This window comes from Euprymna scolopes, chromosome 22 (genome assembly GCF_053919585.1).
Source record: "Euprymna scolopes isolate OS-2025 chromosome 22, ASM5391958v1, whole genome shotgun sequence".
NCBI lineage: Eukaryota > Metazoa > Mollusca > Cephalopoda > Sepiida > Sepiolidae > Euprymna > Euprymna scolopes.
Window position 1 is genome coordinate 27753121 of NC_136503.1, and position 19156 is coordinate 27772276.

The 19156-nt window shown below is 33.2% G+C and overlaps 1 protein-coding gene across 1 annotated transcript in view; it reads left to right on the plus strand.

The window, feature by feature from the left end:
* The window catches only part of LOC145243922 (uncharacterized), an 85408-nt gene that overhangs the window by 61487 nt on the left and 4765 nt on the right, over positions 1-19156 (plus strand). The gene's annotated exons all lie outside the window — the stretch shown is intronic.

Genomic DNA, 19156 nt, shown 5'->3' on the forward strand with positions numbered 1-19156 from the left:
TATATATATATATATATATATATATATTGATAACAAAAAGTGAAGCAGAGGAAAATATGGTGAAGTCAACTCGATGGAAGAAAAAGGTGATTACACGTGAATAGATAGTATCCAATGACGGTAAAAAAGAGTGTTTAACTCTTTTTCAAAGTGTTTTTAAGATGTTTTATTAACTATTTGCTCTTATATATATATATATATATATATATATATATATATATATATATATATATATATATATATATATATATATAAGCAGAAGAACCCGTCGTTGACTGGGTTCAAAAACAGCCTACAGAAAATGGACTGTGATTGCTGAAAGTATGATAGGTTATGCAAAGGAGGGGGTTGTAAAGAGATAGGTTTTGATTCTCAAAGAGTTTATTCTAAGCAAAATATGATGAAAGTAAAGATAAATTTCGCGAAAATATATTTTTTTATATCAACTTTGTTTCCATTCGTAGCCAAGAGGGACCAACAAAATGATGCTTCCTTACAAAGAGAAATTGTTATATATATAATAATATGAATATACAAGAAAGAAATGTTACCATAGTCAATAAAAGTTACTTTTATGGTAGAAAAGTTCATTGGTTTGTATTTTTAAGTGGTTTATATTTTTTTTAATTCACGAACCAGTTTAAAAAAAAAAATCAAAATGGCAGCGACTTTGAAATGGAGAGCCCGTTTTCAATTTGAAGTAGGGGCACCTAAGCATTCTGTGTTAACAATTTAAGAGAGTTCCATCAACATAAGGAATATTTATAAACATATTTTAATGTTTTCCGTTATTTTGTGCTTGAGGAAAATTCAATTATGGCATGTGTAGTTTATATAAAAATAGTAGTTATCGCCCCCAATTTCGTTTTAATTTCAGTTCGCTGAAATTATTTCAAGTAAAGAGCATTAAAAACTATTTCAAAACAGAAACAACATGAACTTAACTTTTATTGACTATGGTAAAATTTATTTCTTGTATATATTTTTTCGGGTAGTCGTTTGTTGGCTTTTCTGCTAAACACTCTTACTAAATAATATCGATGAAATATCGAAAAACAAAGAAACAAAAACAGTTTTGAAAAATAATGAAGCTTTACTTACTTTATTAAAATAATCCGAAACAGCAAAATGGGATATTAAAAAAGTAAACACGTAATCACTTTAGTTTTTTTCAAGAAAAGAATCGATATAAATATGAATAAGGAGAAAATGGCACCCTTTTCTAGCAGAACAGCTTCTTTTCAGTTTTCCAGTATTGAACGATGTAGTATTGTGCCGTCGGATTCAGGGTTGTTGTAATGTAAAGAACACGTAGAAAGGGTTGTAATCAACTGAATTCATTCTAGTACACTGACAAAAAAAGCTTAAACAGATATATGAATAAAAATAAAAAGGTTATGTAAATGTTTTTAAAAGACACGTAATCACGTGAGCAGGATTTTTTCCTTCTTTTGACACGATAACAAGTAACGTTCTTATTTTTTAATTATTTATCTATTTATCTATTTTCGAAAGAGTGCCATATACAAGTGGAGAAGGAAAAACAGAGTTATTAAAAATTTGTGCTGAGAATTGTCTAAAGTTCCGACTTTTTTTTGGCTTTCACTTTGATAAGAGCGTGAATTTATGAGGTGAATTTATTCGACACAAAGTGATTCAAATAAAAAAATTAATAAAAGCTAACGTGAATTAAGATTAAAGGTATTACTGTGGACTCTCGCCCCTTTTAAAAAAACCTTGTTAAACTTTGTGACATATTTACATTTTATGGAGGTCAGGCGCGAACGAACACCTAATAATTTTATTATGCCATATTTCTTCAAACTGAAACATAATTATCAAAGTATACTTACGCAAATAGATATGAAAAGTCTTTGTTAAAGTTTGTACCATATTTCCATGAGTACAGGCGTGGATGCAGACCACACAATTTTATTATACCATCCCTATTTAAGTTAAAACATACTTATCAAAGTATTGTTATGTACATCTATATCAAAAACCCTTGTAACGTTTTTTTTTTTACATTTTTTACTTCCATACTTTGGGGGCCAGGCGCGAACGCATACCCCACAATTTTTATGAACCACCGTTCTGCCAGATCAAACATGCCCATTCCTGATCCTCGATACATCTTCTATCATTATATGTAATCAGTTTTTTAAAATAGTCAACCATATAGGAGCCTATTCCTGACCAGACACACACACACACACGTTTAGCTTTATATATATATACTAGCAAAAGTACCCGGTGTTGACTGTGTTCAAAAACAGCCTACAGAAAATAGACTCTGATTTATGAAAGTACTAGCGAGGGGTACCCGGCGTTGCCCGGGTGTTTGCAGGTGTGTGTGAAAAGAAACGAGAAAAAAAACAGGTGCCCGTGAAAAAAAAACGAAGCCTTGACGACGCGCAGTTGGAAAATAGTAAAGTGTGAAAAAAAACAGGTGCACGTTTCGAAATGAAAGCTACCGTCTGATATGACGAAGTCGACTATGAACACAAACGTTACTTAGCTCTCTAGAGACCACTGGCTTGGAGCCTGACTTTAGAGTCGAGTTTCGCTTTTTGTTTAAACCGAAAACCGAATGTAACGCGTGCCGATGCAGAAAATGTGGAATAATTAACGTTTGAAAGTCAATAAAATTAAATAGACAGCCGAGCTCCGTGGTTAAGTGTGAGATGTTACAATTTATCGATGATATAAAAAGTTTTAAGAAGTTGCGTAGCGAGGGAGCGCTTCTCTGAAAGAAGCCTTTTGTGGACATCGAGGAGAAGCGCACATACATACATACATACATACATACATTTTCGCTTTTATATATATATATATATATATATATATATATATATATATATATATATATATATATATATATATATATATATATATATATAAGTTATGGAAAGGAAGGGTTTTAAAGAGATAGCTTCGAATGTGGGGTATCAAAACCAAAGCAAAATATGATGAAAGTAAAAATAAAATAGATAAACCCCATAATTTATTGTACCATACCTGTTCACACTCAAATACTTATCACAATATTCTGTGGATCTATATTAAAAAACCTTGTTATACTTTGTGACATATTTCCATTCTATGGAGGTCAGGTACGAACGAACATCCCATAATCTTATTATACCATATTTCTTCAAACTGAAACATAATTATCAAAGTATACTTACGCAGATAGATATAAAAAGTCTTTATTAAAGTTTGTGCCTATTTCTATTCTATGGCGGCCAGGCGCGAACGCAGACCCAGAATTTTATTATACCATCCCTATTTAAGTTAAAACATACTTATCAAAGTATTATTCTGTACATCTAAATCAAAAACACGTTTAAACGTTTTTTTTTTTTTTTTTTTAATTTTTTTTTTCCATACTTTGTGGACCAGGCGCGTACGCAGATCCCACAATTTTAATAAATCATCATTATGCTAGATCAAACATACCCATTCCTGTGTCTCGGTACATCTATCATTATATATAATCAGTTTTCTATAATAGTCAACCCATATAGGAGCCTATTCATGACCAGATACACACACGGACGTTCAGCTTTATATTATAGATATATATATTCAAGTTTTACGATATGTTTTGTTTATTAATTTGTTAGGTGAAAGTACACAATAGTTACAAAACACCCGCCAGTCCGGTAACATAAGTTCATAAGTACCAATGATTTTTAATATCGTATTCAGGTAAATCCAAAACAAACGGCACTTGAATGAACGGTTTATTTTATTGACGCTATACCGTAGTCACGTGATTAAAATTTTAGTTGACAAAAGATGGGAGACAAAAGAGTCACGAGTTCCTTAACTTCTTCCAATGATTAACAAAAGATTAAAAGGGTTGACTTATTTACGAATAGTATAGTGCGATAAAAATACAATTTCAAAAAAATAAATAAATAAATAAATAAAACTCATCCAGCCGGCGAAGATAAGATAGTCACCTAATAGGTAATGAAATAAAATGAACTTGTCATTTTTGACGGTTAGTAAAAAAAAAAAAATGGGATTGCCGGTGGAGAAATAAGTATCTATTCTCTCTCTTGTTCCAAGTCAGTCTAGGTGGCTCAGTCGGTTAGCGTGCTGTACTTATGTGACAGGACCCACTCTGTTACACAGAGCCAGCAGTGCGGAGGATGAGTTTGTACGAGCCCGTCTAATTTGTATTGTTACTAGCTGTATAGTCCTATTTTATTACTAGTTGTATGGGCATATATTATTATTATACAAAATACATATCGCCGGACGGAGGGATTAGTCGCATACTATTTAAGATACACCGAATATCCTAACCTTTTACGAAAAGCGACCACATGTTTGGTTCAGAGAAGCATAAAACACATCCATCTTGATTCATGAAACCTAAACTTTTATGGCTTAAACGAGAGATGAATCTCATAGCTTAAATAAATAACCTTACTTTCTGTCTTAAACGCAACTGTTGTCAGCTATTAACAATTGAAAATAGATGAAATATAAAGCAAATAAAAAAATAAATTAAATAAATGAACTTTATATAATACTTCTGAATAGAACAATTCAAACAAATAATTATTAAGATCGAGCTAATTATTAAAATAGGTTTTCTTTAATGTAATATGCAAATGAGGGAACTTGTTAAATGTAGATTCCTTTTGAATAAATGATATAATATAGAAAGTATGCTGGAATATTTGTGTGTATAAGTTCGTTTTCAGCATGAAAATTAATTTGTTGAACGATGTACATATTAATTAAATAGACAGGAATATGACGTTATTATAAAATATAATAATATTCGAGAATGGGGTCACTTCAAAGGGAATTCACTCTCATATTCTTGGTTGTCAGAGAGGTCCTAAATTTAGCGTATGTGGCTACTTATATTTTGTTTTGTTTTTTTGTTTGTTTTTTTGTTTTTTTTGTTTTTTAACATAACGTAAAATCGGGACCATACCATATTTTTTAAAATTTGTAATGAGTTGATTTGAATGTTTTTCTCGATTCAGATTCTATTACCGATTTCGATTCCAATTCCGATTCTTTTAAAATCTCTAGATATTTAGTTATAGAGTTCTGCAAAAACAGATGTAATATACGGATATATTTTCGATAAACGTAAAAATACACTTGTGGGGATAATCTATAGATTTTAGCTTTAATGGTACTTGAAAATTAATAAATATATACAATTTATTTATTAGTAAAATCTATAATATATTAAGGATAAAAAGAAAATCTGATTCCGGTAACGATTCCGATACTGATTCCGATATCTTTCAAAATTTCATTCTGATTGTAAGTGACGAAACAAAATAAAATAAAAATACATTGATCAAACTTAGTAATAGGAACATCCCAATATTTTCCCGATTCCAATATAATTACTGATTCTATTCCAATATTACAATTCCAATACAGTTACCGATTCCGATTATAAAATCTCCTAATCGCCTAAAAAAGTAAAATTTCAAGTGAGATTTAGCGAGGAATTCTCGCCTATTTAAAAAGTAGATATAACACTTTGATCCCGGCCCGAAGGCCAAGAACAACAGAAAAAAGGCACGCCTCTTTTCTATCCTCATCTTTATAGTTGTTTTTAACCACGTTTCGGTCAAATATTCTTGTTTCACTACGTTTCGGCCAAATATTTCTCTAGAAATATTTGGCCGAAACATTGTGAAACAACAACTATAAAGATGACGATAACAGTCCGCAAATAAATATACAATTTACGTATCTCAAAGAATTCCCAAAAAATAATATAAAATACGATTCGATACAGACCCGATGATGAAGTACCATATAAGTCCGAAAACTTGGATTTATAACAAAAAAGTAAAAAGAAAAAAGGTCATTGTTTATTTTTTTTATTATTATTATTATTATTATTATTATTATTATTATTATTATTATTATTATTATTATTGGCTCACATGGAGCTTTCACACAAGTCAACAAACGATCTGCTTGGAGACCTGTGGTGTTCTCTGGAAGCTGAGTGACAACAAGTCTCCCCAGACGTCCAGCTCTCTTCTCCTCCTTCGATAGCATTTGCAAATAAATTTGCATCATCGCAACAGCCTCTTACCATTGATTTCTCGCTGGCAGTGGCCATTGATTTATACTGGAATTTGAGTGGCACTAAGCCTCCCCAAGATCCCAGTTCTCTTCGCACTTGTCCAGCGGATGAATGGTCAGTGCTCCCTCCTCGATCTTTCCGTCCTCCTTGACCCTTCTCGGCTCTTTGGTATCACTTTTCTATTGGGGGGAACGGTGGTGAAACAATGGAGGTGATGCATGACGGGGATGTAGAACATGTAGATATGCAGCTTTGGTGTTCTTCATTCCCTGTAACACTTATTCGTTATATTGTCTTGTGTTATTCTCCGCATTCAAGTCTTTTCCTTAATATTTCCGTCGTTTTCATTATCGTTAGGCGTTGTATTTTTGCAGCTATTCCTCTGATTCCAATTTCTGCCATTCTTTTTTCCAGGTTTTTCGGAATTGTTCCTAGTGCTTCTACTACTGTAGGTACTATTTTGATTTTCTTCATCATCCAAATCCTTTTAACTCTCTGGCTAGTTCTGTGTATTTGCTTCGTTTCTCCTTTTCTTTCATACTCACCCTGTGGTCAGCTGGGACAGAAAAGTCTACGATTTGACAGGATTTCTCTTTCTTGATTATTATTACGACATCTGGTCTTCTTGCTTGGATGGGTTTGCCCGTTTGTATGTCCATATCCCATAGGAGTTTGTTGTTCTCGTTTTCTAGTGCTGTACCATTTATCTGTACGCTACAAAATGCAGCCGTTTGCACAATTCTCAGTGCACCGCCCTCCCCACTTGGTCATGCCTGTTTTTGTATTCCTTTTGGGTCAGTTTGCTGCATTCACTTACAATATGGTTTATCGTTTCGTCTCTTTGTCCACAGAGTCTGCATTTGTTGTTTTCTTGTGTTTTATCGATCCTTGCTTTGATATGATTGGTTCTTATTGAGTTATCTTGTGCTGCAGTTATTAGAGATTCAGTTTCTCGGTTTATATGTCCTTTTCGCATCCATGTCCAGGTGTTTTCGTTATTCTTGTCTTTTGTCATTCTTATGAATCTCACGTGGAGTTGTTTCTCTTCCCATTTCTCTTTTCTTGTTTTGTCATTTGTCTCTCTGTTTTCTGTTTTGTTTGGTTTTCTCCGTGTCTCTCGCTGCTGTAATTATCCTTCCAAGGTTTTGCATTATGTATTTTCTAGTTCTTTTTTTGTGTGTCTTTCACACAGTTCTCTATACAGATCAGTCCTCTCCTGTCGTCTTTCCTTTTTACGTAGAGTCTGTCAATATCGTCCTTTGGGTGTAGTGCATTATGCATGGTCATGAGTCCCCTGGTTTTCTGGTCGAGCTGTCTCAGTTCTTCTTTGGTCCATCCTATAAACGGTCCAGAGTATCTCACTAGTGACATTGTCCATGTATTTATACCTTTTATTAGGTTTCTACTATATAATTTAGTTTCCAGAAGTTTTCTTGTTCTCCTGGTTCCAATTTTCTCTTTCATTTCTGTTGCTCTGATGGTATCCGCTTCCAGAATTCCCAAGTATTTATAGCCGTCTTGTTCTCATATTGCCCTCATTTCTGTTTGGTTGGGTAGTTCCATGCCTTCTGTCGTTTTCAGTTTTCCCTTTATTATAACTAGTAGTGCGCACTTTTCCATTCCAAATTCCATTTGGATATCTTGCCTGAAGATCCTGGTAGTATTAATTAGTGTCTCTAGCTCCTTTTCGATCCTTGCAAAAAGTTTCAGATCGTCCATGTACATCAGGTGGTTCAATTTTTCCTCTGTATTGGGGAACTTGTATCCGGCTTGGCACTTTCTCGGAATACTATTCAAGGGAATCATGGCTTGATGAATAGTAATGGTGATAATGAGTCTCCTTGGAAGATGCCTCTTTGTATGTTAATTTCTGTTATGTGTTGTCCATCAGCTTTCAGTTCCAATCTCCATGTTTTCATTGCATTTTCTATTACATTGGTAATCCCGCTTGGTATTTTATACATTTTTAGGCATTCTATTATCCATGCTTGCGGGATCCTGTCGTACGCTTTTTTGTAGTTGATCCAGGCCATGGCTAAATTTTTCCTCCTCCTTTTTACCTCCTTTAGGATCTTTTGATTAACATATAGCAGATCATGTGTTCCTCTTTTCCCTTTTTGGCGTCCTTTCTATTCCTTGGGGATGAGTCCACGGTTATTCAGTGAGCAGTAGATTTGTTCCCTCGGTTGTGCTGTCAGTATCTTTCACATGGTAGGTAGGCACGTGATTGGCCTATAATTGCTGGGGTCGTTTCTTTTCTCCGTGTCCTTCTATAGCAGTGTGGTTCTACCTTTTGTCATCCAGTCTGGCACGTTTGCTTCCTGTATACAACTTCCAAGGTTGTGGGCTAGCCTTTCGTATAAGGTTGTGAATTTTTTAAACCAGTATGCATGTATCCCGTCGTGCCCTGATGCTCTCCACTTTGCCATTTTTCCTATGGTTTTCTTTAGGGTTTCCTTGATGATTTCATTCACTGTTCCTTCTTCGATTTGTTGTAACTCTTATTTCCTGTCTTTTAGCCATTCGGCATTTCTATTGTGATCTCGTTGCTCTTCCCATATTTTACTCCAGTAGAGTTTTGTTTCTGTCGGATTTGTTTGTTCTGTTTTTGTTTTTCCTCCGTTCACATTTTGGTAGAATTGGCGTTCATTAGTTTCAAATGTTCTGTTTTCTTTGCATTGTTCAGATTTATATCTATATCGTCTCAATCTCGCTTCTTTTATTTTTGGTCCAGTTCTTCATGTTTCTTGTTTAGCCTCATCCTGCCAGTTACATTTCCAATATTCCGTTTTCTCCACATTGCTTTCTTCCTGTTGATCATTTTGGTTTCTTTTTTATGTTTCTGTATTTGGGTTTCTAGTCTTATTTCCCATTCAGGTTTTGTCGGTCCGCTTGTCCCCAGTTGTTTTTCTGATTTGAGATTTATACTTACCATTTTGGGTTTCTAGTCTTATTTCCCATTCAGGTTTTGTCGGTCCGCTTGTCCCCAGTTGTTTTTCTGATTTGAGATTCATACTTACCATTTCGGCGCCTGCGTAAATGAGGTGTTTAAATCTGTGATTGTGTTTGTCGGGATGTGTGGGAGGAGCTTGTTAACCTTTTCTGTTTCTGTTTTTAATTTCTTCTGCTCTTGGTTCTTTAACGATGGGAATTTTGTTTTTTCCTCGCTCATGAACTGTGTTATTTTATTTATTTCATTTGTTTCATTCTCTGTTAGTTCTGTTTCATTGTTCTCGGTTTCAACGTTTTTAGACTTCGGTCCTCGTAGGTTCTGGGCCTTTGGTGCTTTTACTTGTGAGGCTTCAACTTGTGGGGTTTTTCTACGGGCAGTTTCGTTGGGGGTGTTTCTTGTTCAGTTTGATCATTTATTTTTCGCTGAATTTCTGCTAGTTCTAGTTTAGAGAGCCAACCTTTCTTGAGTAGCAGTCTTACTTGGTCCGCAATTCTTTGTTCTGTCGCTTGATGGTCACTGGAGAGGTCGCATAGTTCTTTCATTCGTTTCCAATAACCTCCATATCTATATTCAGAATGACTTCTATAATATCATTTCATTACTAGTCTATTCTCTTTTGTTGTCCATTTCTTTCTTCGCTTTTTTCCATTTTGATGATTATCACGGCTGTGCTGTGTTTGTTCGGTATCATTTTGTTCCCTGAAATTATAGGTTATGCTTAGCTGCTCAGCGTCCATGTTATTTGAGTTTCTGAAATTAAGTATTTGGCCAACATTCACAGGATGACGACCGGGTCCCCCATGCTGGCTACCGAAGGAGCACCTGCCGATCATGACACTCAGATCTTTATTCTGGGTCCCATGGTTTGAATTATTTGTACTTGATATTTTTCATATTTTTGTGTTTGTGGCAACACCGAGCACAGAATTGTTTTACCTGTGGTTCTGACGCAAGTATAGTGTTTGGCTCCCATATATACAGGAGGTATCGTGCACTATCACACATAGATACACGGCATAAACAGAAGTTACGAAGAAATAAAAAACAAAACAAAGAAATAGAAAATAAAATAAAGAAATAAAAATAAAAAATAAAATTTTATTATTATTTAAAAAAAATGTATATAATAAAAACTAAATAAAATTTTGAATTAAGTATTCTACTTAGTTAAAGTCGGTAGTAATGCTTTGAAAGAAGGCGTTTGATGATAGGTCTACTTTACACCATACTGGTTAGTCGCTAGAAATGTTGGATGGGAAAAAGACGAGGAAGGCAATTTCCTCTGATGCTGTGGTAGTATTTAATTCCCTCGTTCTAAGTCAGGGCAATTTCCACGTTGATATCGCAAAAAGGATTGCTTCCGGTTGCAAGTCCGGATCAACATTCAGCCCGCCTGGCCACTATTAGCATTCATGTTAGAGGATTTTCATTAGTGAAATTTAAATGACAATTATACATTTATATCGCAATAGAGACTGCTTCTTGAAATAAATTCGAAGTAATAATTAACTTTTTTTTTTGTTTTTAAAAACTCACATTTCGTTTTATTCTTTTAGAGAGTTTCGGTGCCTCTCACGTGTTAAGTCTTCTCAAGTTAATGTCTAGTCGTCGGTCAGTTAGAATGTAGTGATAGGGATGGAGTCACAGCCCTTTGCTAGTATAAACATACACGCCTGTATACATATATATATATATATATATATATATATATATATATATATATATATATATATATATATATACACACACACAGCATTTCTGTCCGTCTTTGCCAACAGGGAAACAAAACATGAGTTCCTTTTTTTCTTTTTTTTTTCTTTTTTGCTTAAAGGCAGTTGCCCCAGCTGGACTTTTTTTTCATGTTAGAGGATTTTCATTAGTGAAATTTAAATGGATATACAGAAATATACATTTATATCGCAATAAAGACTGTTTCCTGAAATAAATTCGAAGTAATAATTAACTTTTTTTTATCATTATTATTATTATTATTAGTAGTAGTAGTAGTAGTAGTAGTAGTAGTAGTAGTAGTAACGCGCCGACAAACACCGAGCAGAAGAACTTCATCGCCCTACCCCCCTCAATGTAAACAGAATTTTTGTGAAAAATTAAACAGTTCTTCTGCTCGGTGTGCGTCGGTCCGTTACTTACGGAAAAACGGTAAATTAAACTGCAGAAGCACCTGTTTAATAGTGTACTAGTTTTATAATTGAACCCCTCCTCCCTCCAAAAAAAATTAAAAAACGAAAAATAAAAGCTTTTGTAGACCGCTCGTGAAAACTTAACTTTTTAGATCAATTAAAAAAAAGCATCAAAAACTACGCAACACAGAAAAATAAACCACATTTTGTTTTTGAAAACTTTTCTGTTATTTTAAATGTCTGCTAAAAAATTCTTCCGCGATTTGACAAGTCACCTTACTACGTGCGTCCATGCGCGAACGCATCTAGTAAGAATAGCATAAACGACGGCGATGAGTTGGCACAAAATAGTGCGAGGGTTCAGGGATTAATAATACTATGCAAACGGTAAATTTGCGACGGGTTTGAATATCAGGGTCGTTGTTAGCAACCCCGAAAACCTATAAAAAAACAAATTTTACTTTAACTACAACAGAACACCTGTTGTAGTTAAAGTAAACATTTACTCATTAAATTTTTTGCTGGTCGCCATGGAACTCAACGCCCAAGGAGTACCAAAACACTAAAAACATATCCAGTTAGGTAGAAAAGTAACATATCTTGCCTTTGATAACATTTATTTGTTATATATTTGTTTCTTGACAACTTTTTCGAATATATGTGTACAGTAATACGAACCCCCAAATTGTTGCAGAATTGAAACGAACTTGTCTCATACAGTGGCTCCTCATTTGTGGTTGAACTTGTAAGCTGAAATTTTTGCATCATCCAAGATGTTATTTTTTTTATTTAAAGTAATTATTAAAAAATTACAGTTACGGGAATATGTTAAGACAATTAAAATTAACTTCTTCCAATGATTAACAAAAGATTAAAAGGGTTGACTTATTTACGAATAGTATAGTGCGATAAAAATACAATTTCAAAAAAATAAATAAATAAATAAAAAAAAACTCATCCAGCCGGCGAAGATAAGATAGTCACCTAATAGGTAATGAAATAAAATGGACTTGTCATTTTTGACGGTTAGTAAAAAAAAAAAAATGGGATTGCCGGTGGAGAAATAAGTATCTATTCTCTCTCTTGTTCCAAGTCAGTCTAGGTGGCTCAGTCGGTTAGCGTGCTGTACTTATGTGACAGGACCCACTCTGTTACACAGAGCCAGCAGTGCGGAGGATGAGTTTGTACGAGCCCTTCTAGTCTCGCAAAAAACCACGCGTTCACATCTCAAGCCATTTTTCTTGTCATACACATACGCGCACACAAACATACGCGCACACATACACACACGTAGATATATTCACGTTCATGTACATACACCCACATTCACGTGCATACACACACACGCTAACGTACACACATGTACGCACACATACGCGCACACGTACACACACATGGGTAACGTCACTTCCCCTTTGAAGGAAATCCACACATGCGCAAAAGACCACCGGAAACACCTATAAAAGCAAGAGACCTGAGCTGTTTCAGCCCTTTTTCGACTCGCCTTCCGAGCTGATCGGCGACGGACCAAACGGTTTCCTTGCGGGGCACGCGTGGCCGCACACCTCACGCCACCTGCAACTATTTGTGGGGCAAGAGTCAACAGACAGTACGTACACCTTACACGCTTTCCATCTACATAACCTGGATTGACTTTCTCTCTCTCTCTCTCTCTCTATCTCTCTCTCTCTCTCTCTCTCTCTATATATATATATATATATATATATATATATATATATATATATATATATATATATTTATATATATACAACAATAGACTTTCCCTCTCACCAGCTAACAGCGAGAGACGAATGCCAAACTGGGGTGCCTTTCTCTCTTTCTCTCTCTACAACAATAGACTTCTCACCAGTTAACAGCGAGAGACGCACGCCAAACTAAACACGTGCTGTACCCTTTTCTTTCATTTGTTTCTTCATGAAATAAATTCTAGTTCGTTTACTTCAATAAACGCGTTGTTCGTTCCTTCCTCAAAACAATTCATTTTTCCTATTTTATACGACTGGTGGAGATATATAATATATCCACCAGTCCACAACAAGTTCGATCCTTACTCGGAGCTTGGCGGTTTATTTTTTATTTACTTTCTCTTCACTTGTTTTTTTTTTTTTTTTTAAGGCTGTCTAAAAAGTTACGATTTGGGCAATTAATTTTAACTAGCAGGACCCGTGGGAATTTCACGTATTGAGAAATGTATTTAATCAACACAGGTTTTGATAAAACTGATATTTTTCTGGATAGCGCAAAAATATTATATATTATTTTTTGGAATCCTTTCAGATCAGTAAGTTTTATATTTATTTCCAGAGAAATATTTGGCCGAAACCTGGTGAAAAAACAACAACTTAAAAGATGTCAGCACATAAATAAATAAATATACAAATTACGCATCTAAAAAGGATTTCAAAAAATAATATAAAATCACATTCGGTACGGACCCGACGCTGGAAGACCATGTAAGAACGAAAACTTTGATTTCTAATAAAATAAAAAAGAAAAAAATCCCTTCGGGACATGTAGCGCAGTGGATAGATTCGTTGAATCTACGGTTCCAGATGAACATCGTTTGAAGATAGCGATTTCAACCCTACCCATACAGTCAAGAAGATTAGTTGACCAAAACGTGGTGAGACAACAACAAAAACTATGGAAGGTAGTAATTACTGAGGATACAGTTAAGAGAGTCAGCATTTTGAAGCAGTTTGATTTTCAAAACTTGTATTTTGTTTTTTGTTTTTTTAACGTATCGTACAGATTCACTACGGAAGGACCAATATTATATACATTATATATATATACATTACATATACACACATAATTATATACATTACATATACACACATAATTATATACATTACATATACACACATAATTATATACATTACATATACACACATAATTATATACATTACAGATACACACATAACTATATACATTACAGATACACACATAATTATATACATTACAGATACACATATACACACATAATTATATACATTACATATACACACATAATTATATGCATTACATATACACACATAATTATATACATTACAGATACACACATAATTATATACATTACAGATACACACATAATTATATACATTACAGATACACACATACTTATATACATTACAGATACACACATGATTATATACATTACATATACACACATAATTATATACATTACAGATACACACATAATTATATACATTACATATACACACATAATTGACATAATTATATACATTACAGATAGAGTATAATTATATACATTACAGATACAAACATAATTATATACATTACAGATACAAACATAATTAAATGCATTACAGATACACACATGGTTATGTACATTATATATACACACATAATTATATACATTACAGATAAACATATAATTATATACATTACATATACACACATAATTGACATAATTATATGCATTACAGATAGAGCATAATTATATACATTACAGATACACACATAATTATATACATTACAGATACAAACATAACTATATGCATTAGAGATACACACATGATTATATACATTACATATACACACATAATTATATACATTACAGATACACACATAATTATATACATTACAGATACAAACATAATTAAATGCATTACAGATACACACATGGTTATATACATTATATATACACACATAATTATATACATTACTGATAAACATATAATTATATACATTACATATACACACATAATTGACATAATTATATACATTACAGATAGAGCATAATTATATACATTACAGATACACACATAATTATATACATTACAGATACAAACATAATTATATGCATTACAGATACACACATGGTTATATACATTATATATACACACATAATTATATACATTACAGATACACATATAATTATATACATTACATATACACACATAATTGACATAATTATATACATTACAGATAGAGCATAATTATATACATTACAGATACACACATAATTATATACATTACAGATACAAACATAGTTATATGCATTAGAGATACACACATGATTATATACATTACATATACACACATAATTATATACATTACAGATACACACATAATTATATACATTACAGATACACACATAATTATATACATTACAGATACACACATAATTATATACATTGCAGATAAACACATAATTATATACATTACAGATACACACATAATTATATACATTACATATACACACATGATTATATACATTACAGATACACACATACTTATATACATTACAGATACGCACATAATTATATACATTACATATACACACATAATTATATACATTACAGATACACACATAATTATATACATTACAGATACACACATAATTATATACATTACAGGTACACACATAATTGTATACATTACAGATACACACATAATTATATACATTACAGATACACACATAATTAGTTAAAGGGAACACTCGGGTGTTGAAAGCCCCAGCCACCTAATGTCTGGATGCAAGATCCTTCTAGCCGATGGTCATTACATTGCCCGCCACAACAAAGCATGTAGCTACTTACACTGAAAGATCGGTGGAGAGATGCAACTAGATAAGTCGTCGAACGTTTGGAAACATGAACCACCACCGATAGCATCTAACGGAAAAGTGACTGTTCTACGACAAAGACATACAGGCAGGCAGATACATAAAAGACAAGATATAGATTTTAGCTTTATTGATACTTGAAAACCAATAAATATATGTTTATTTATTAGCAACATCAATCTATCTATATATCTATAAAAGTGAAAATGTCTGTGTGTGTCTGTGTGTGTCTGTGTGTGTCTGTGTACATTTCCCTGCTAAATAACTCTGTCAATTTTCGGTCTAGAGACTCGAGATTTCACATAAGAAGTTTTGAGATTTGGGAAAAACTTTTTATTTGGTTTTCGGCTAGAAAGTTTCCTGTTAACGGGTCAAAATTCAACGATTTGATCTTTGAAGACTCTACCAAACTCCCCCGTTAATTCTGGGTTTAAGCACTTTAAATTTTAAATGTAGGTTACTTGTACATGGATGAAACTTTTTAATTTGATTTGAGTCCCAAAAAATAAATGTTAAGGGGTCAACATTTTTGTCAAAGTTTTTAAAAAATTGAATTCTGCCGTCTCTACTAAATTACTCAGCAAATTTTTTTTCTAAACATTTGAAATTTTACATAAAAGGTATTCAGAGGAAGGATAAGCTTTTGAGTCGGTTTGGGTCGAAAATTTGAGCTGCCATAGGGTTAAAGTTCAAAAGATTTGACCTTTGCTGTGTCTAGCAAACTACTCAGCCAATTTTGGATCTAAACATTTGAAATTTATATATAACGAGTATTCAGACATACGGCAATATTTTTAGTCAGTTTTGGGGCGAGAATTTTGATGCCAAAAGATCAAAGTTGAAAGAGTTAACCTTTGCAGATTCTACCAAATTCCTCCGCTAATTTTGAGTCTAAAGGCTTCAAATTTTATACGTAGGTAACGTAGACATGGGTAAAACTTTGTATCTTATTTGAGACCAAAATAATAAATGTTAAGGGATCAACATTGTGCTCAAAGTTTTAAAAAAAATTGACCTCTGCGTTCTCTGCGAAGTTACACAAATTTTGGTCTAAACATTTGAAATCTTACATAAAGTGTATTCACATGTGGGGCAAGTTATCAACAGTACATAGAGGCCGAGAAAGGCTGGGCTGAACTGTTAGTAGATTTATAAAGGTGAAAATGTGTGTGTGTGTGTGTGTGTGTGTGTGTGTGTGTGTGTGTGTGTGTGTGTGTGTGTGCCTGTGCCTTCCCCTATCGAATAAGTGGTATTGAGATTTGGGAAAATATTTTTAATCGGTTTTCGGCCAGAAATTTGGCTGTTAACAAAGTTCAACGATTTGATCATTGAGAACTCTACCAAACTCCTCCGTCAATTTTGGGTCTAAACACTTGAAATTTTAAATGTAGGTTACTTGAACATAGTTCAAACTTTTAATATGATTTGACCCCAAAACAATAAATGTTAAGTGGTCATAATTAGGGTCAAAGTTTTAAAAAAACAATTGACCTCTACAGTCTCTACTAAATTACTCAGCTAATTTTTGGTCTAAATATTTTAAATTTTACAGGAAGTGTATTCTGACATAGGCCAAGCTTTTTAATCATTATTTTTTTTCTGAAAATTCAGCTTCCAAGGGACCAAAGTTCAAAAGATTTTACCTTTGCAGTCTCTAGCAAACTATTAAGCCAATTTTGGATCTAAACATTTGAAATTTTACATAAAGGGTATTTAGACATGCAGCAAGCTTTTTAATCAGTTTTGGGGTGAAAGTTTAGCTGGTAAGAGGTCAAAGTTTACACTTGAAATTTTAGATGTAAGTTATTTGTACATGGGTCAAACATTTTAATTTAATTTAATTTTAAACTGCTAGTAATATATAAAAAGAAAATTAAGAAATGAAAGAATCGTTTGTGCCATAAGAAATGAAGCTCAAAATTTATCGAATTCCGGTACCGATTCCGATACTGATTCCGATATCTCTCAAAATTTCCATTTTCCCCATTTTTCATTCCGATTAATCGTCTAAACACTAGTAAGTGATGACGCAAAGTTAAATAAAAATACATTGATAAAACTCAGTAATAGGAAGATTCCAATATTTCCCGATTCCAATATTATTACCGATTCCAATATTATTACCGATTTTATTCTAATACTAGTATTTCAGCCCGACGTTGCCCGGGTGTTTGGATGTGTATGTTGAACAAAAAAAAAAAGTGGTAGTAGGAAGGCAGGCTCGAACCCGTACCGCAAATGAGGAAAAGAACGGGGTAAAACCTAACGTTTATGCTGTTACGACCATCGTCAAACCGGAAGCGACATTTTTTTAAAATTAAGGCAAGACAATCTAAAGGAGAGGATACCTTTCAAAAATATCGGCGAAAAAAGTGACCCCACCTGTAGAAAAGTGCCTAGTTGAAGGGGAAGATATTAATGTTTTTAGCCAATTTTTCGATATTTGTCGTATGAAAGGTCGAACTTTAAAACGATACTGATCTTGGTAAAATCCGTCGCCTCAATTGAAAGTTTAAGGCAGACATGCAAACAGACATACATACATACATTTATATATTGGTAACTAAAATTTTTCGACCCAAACAGATGAAAAAGCTTGCCCTATCTCTGAATACCCTTTATGTAAAATTTCAAATATTTAGACCAAAAATTATCCCTAAGTAATTTGGAAGACACCGCAGAGGTCAATTTTTTTTTTAATTTGACCTCTATTCTGACCCCTCAAAATTTATTGTTTTGAGCTCAAATCAAGTTATTAAGTTAGATCCATGTCCAAGGAACATATATCTAAAATTTCAAATGCGTAAACTCAAAATTATCGGAGGAGTTTGGTAGAGTTCTCAAAGGTAAAAACTTTGAACTTTGACCCCTTAATTGCGAAGTTTCTGGCCAAAACCGACCACATCGATTTTTCTCAAATCTCAATAGCCTGTATATCAAATTTCGAGTCTGTAGACTTAAAATTGACAGAGTTATTGCCTAAGAAAATGTACACAGACACACACACACACACACGTTCACTTTTATATATATATATATATATATATATATATATATATATATATATATATATATATATATATATATATATTCTAATTCCGATACAATTACCGATTCTGATTCTAAAAACGCCTACAAAAGTAAAATTTCATCAAGGGATATTTAGCGATGAATTCTCAACTACTTTTAAATTCAAACTATGTGAATCGCTTTATTGCAGATTAGTAAAATATCAATATTTCACTAAATATACGTCATAAAAAAATGAAAATCTTACCATCAAAGGGCTGCTTCAAGGTCAGTTATTTCCCAAAATTGTATTACAATTCATGCTATATTCACGAAGTTATGTCATTTTATTTATT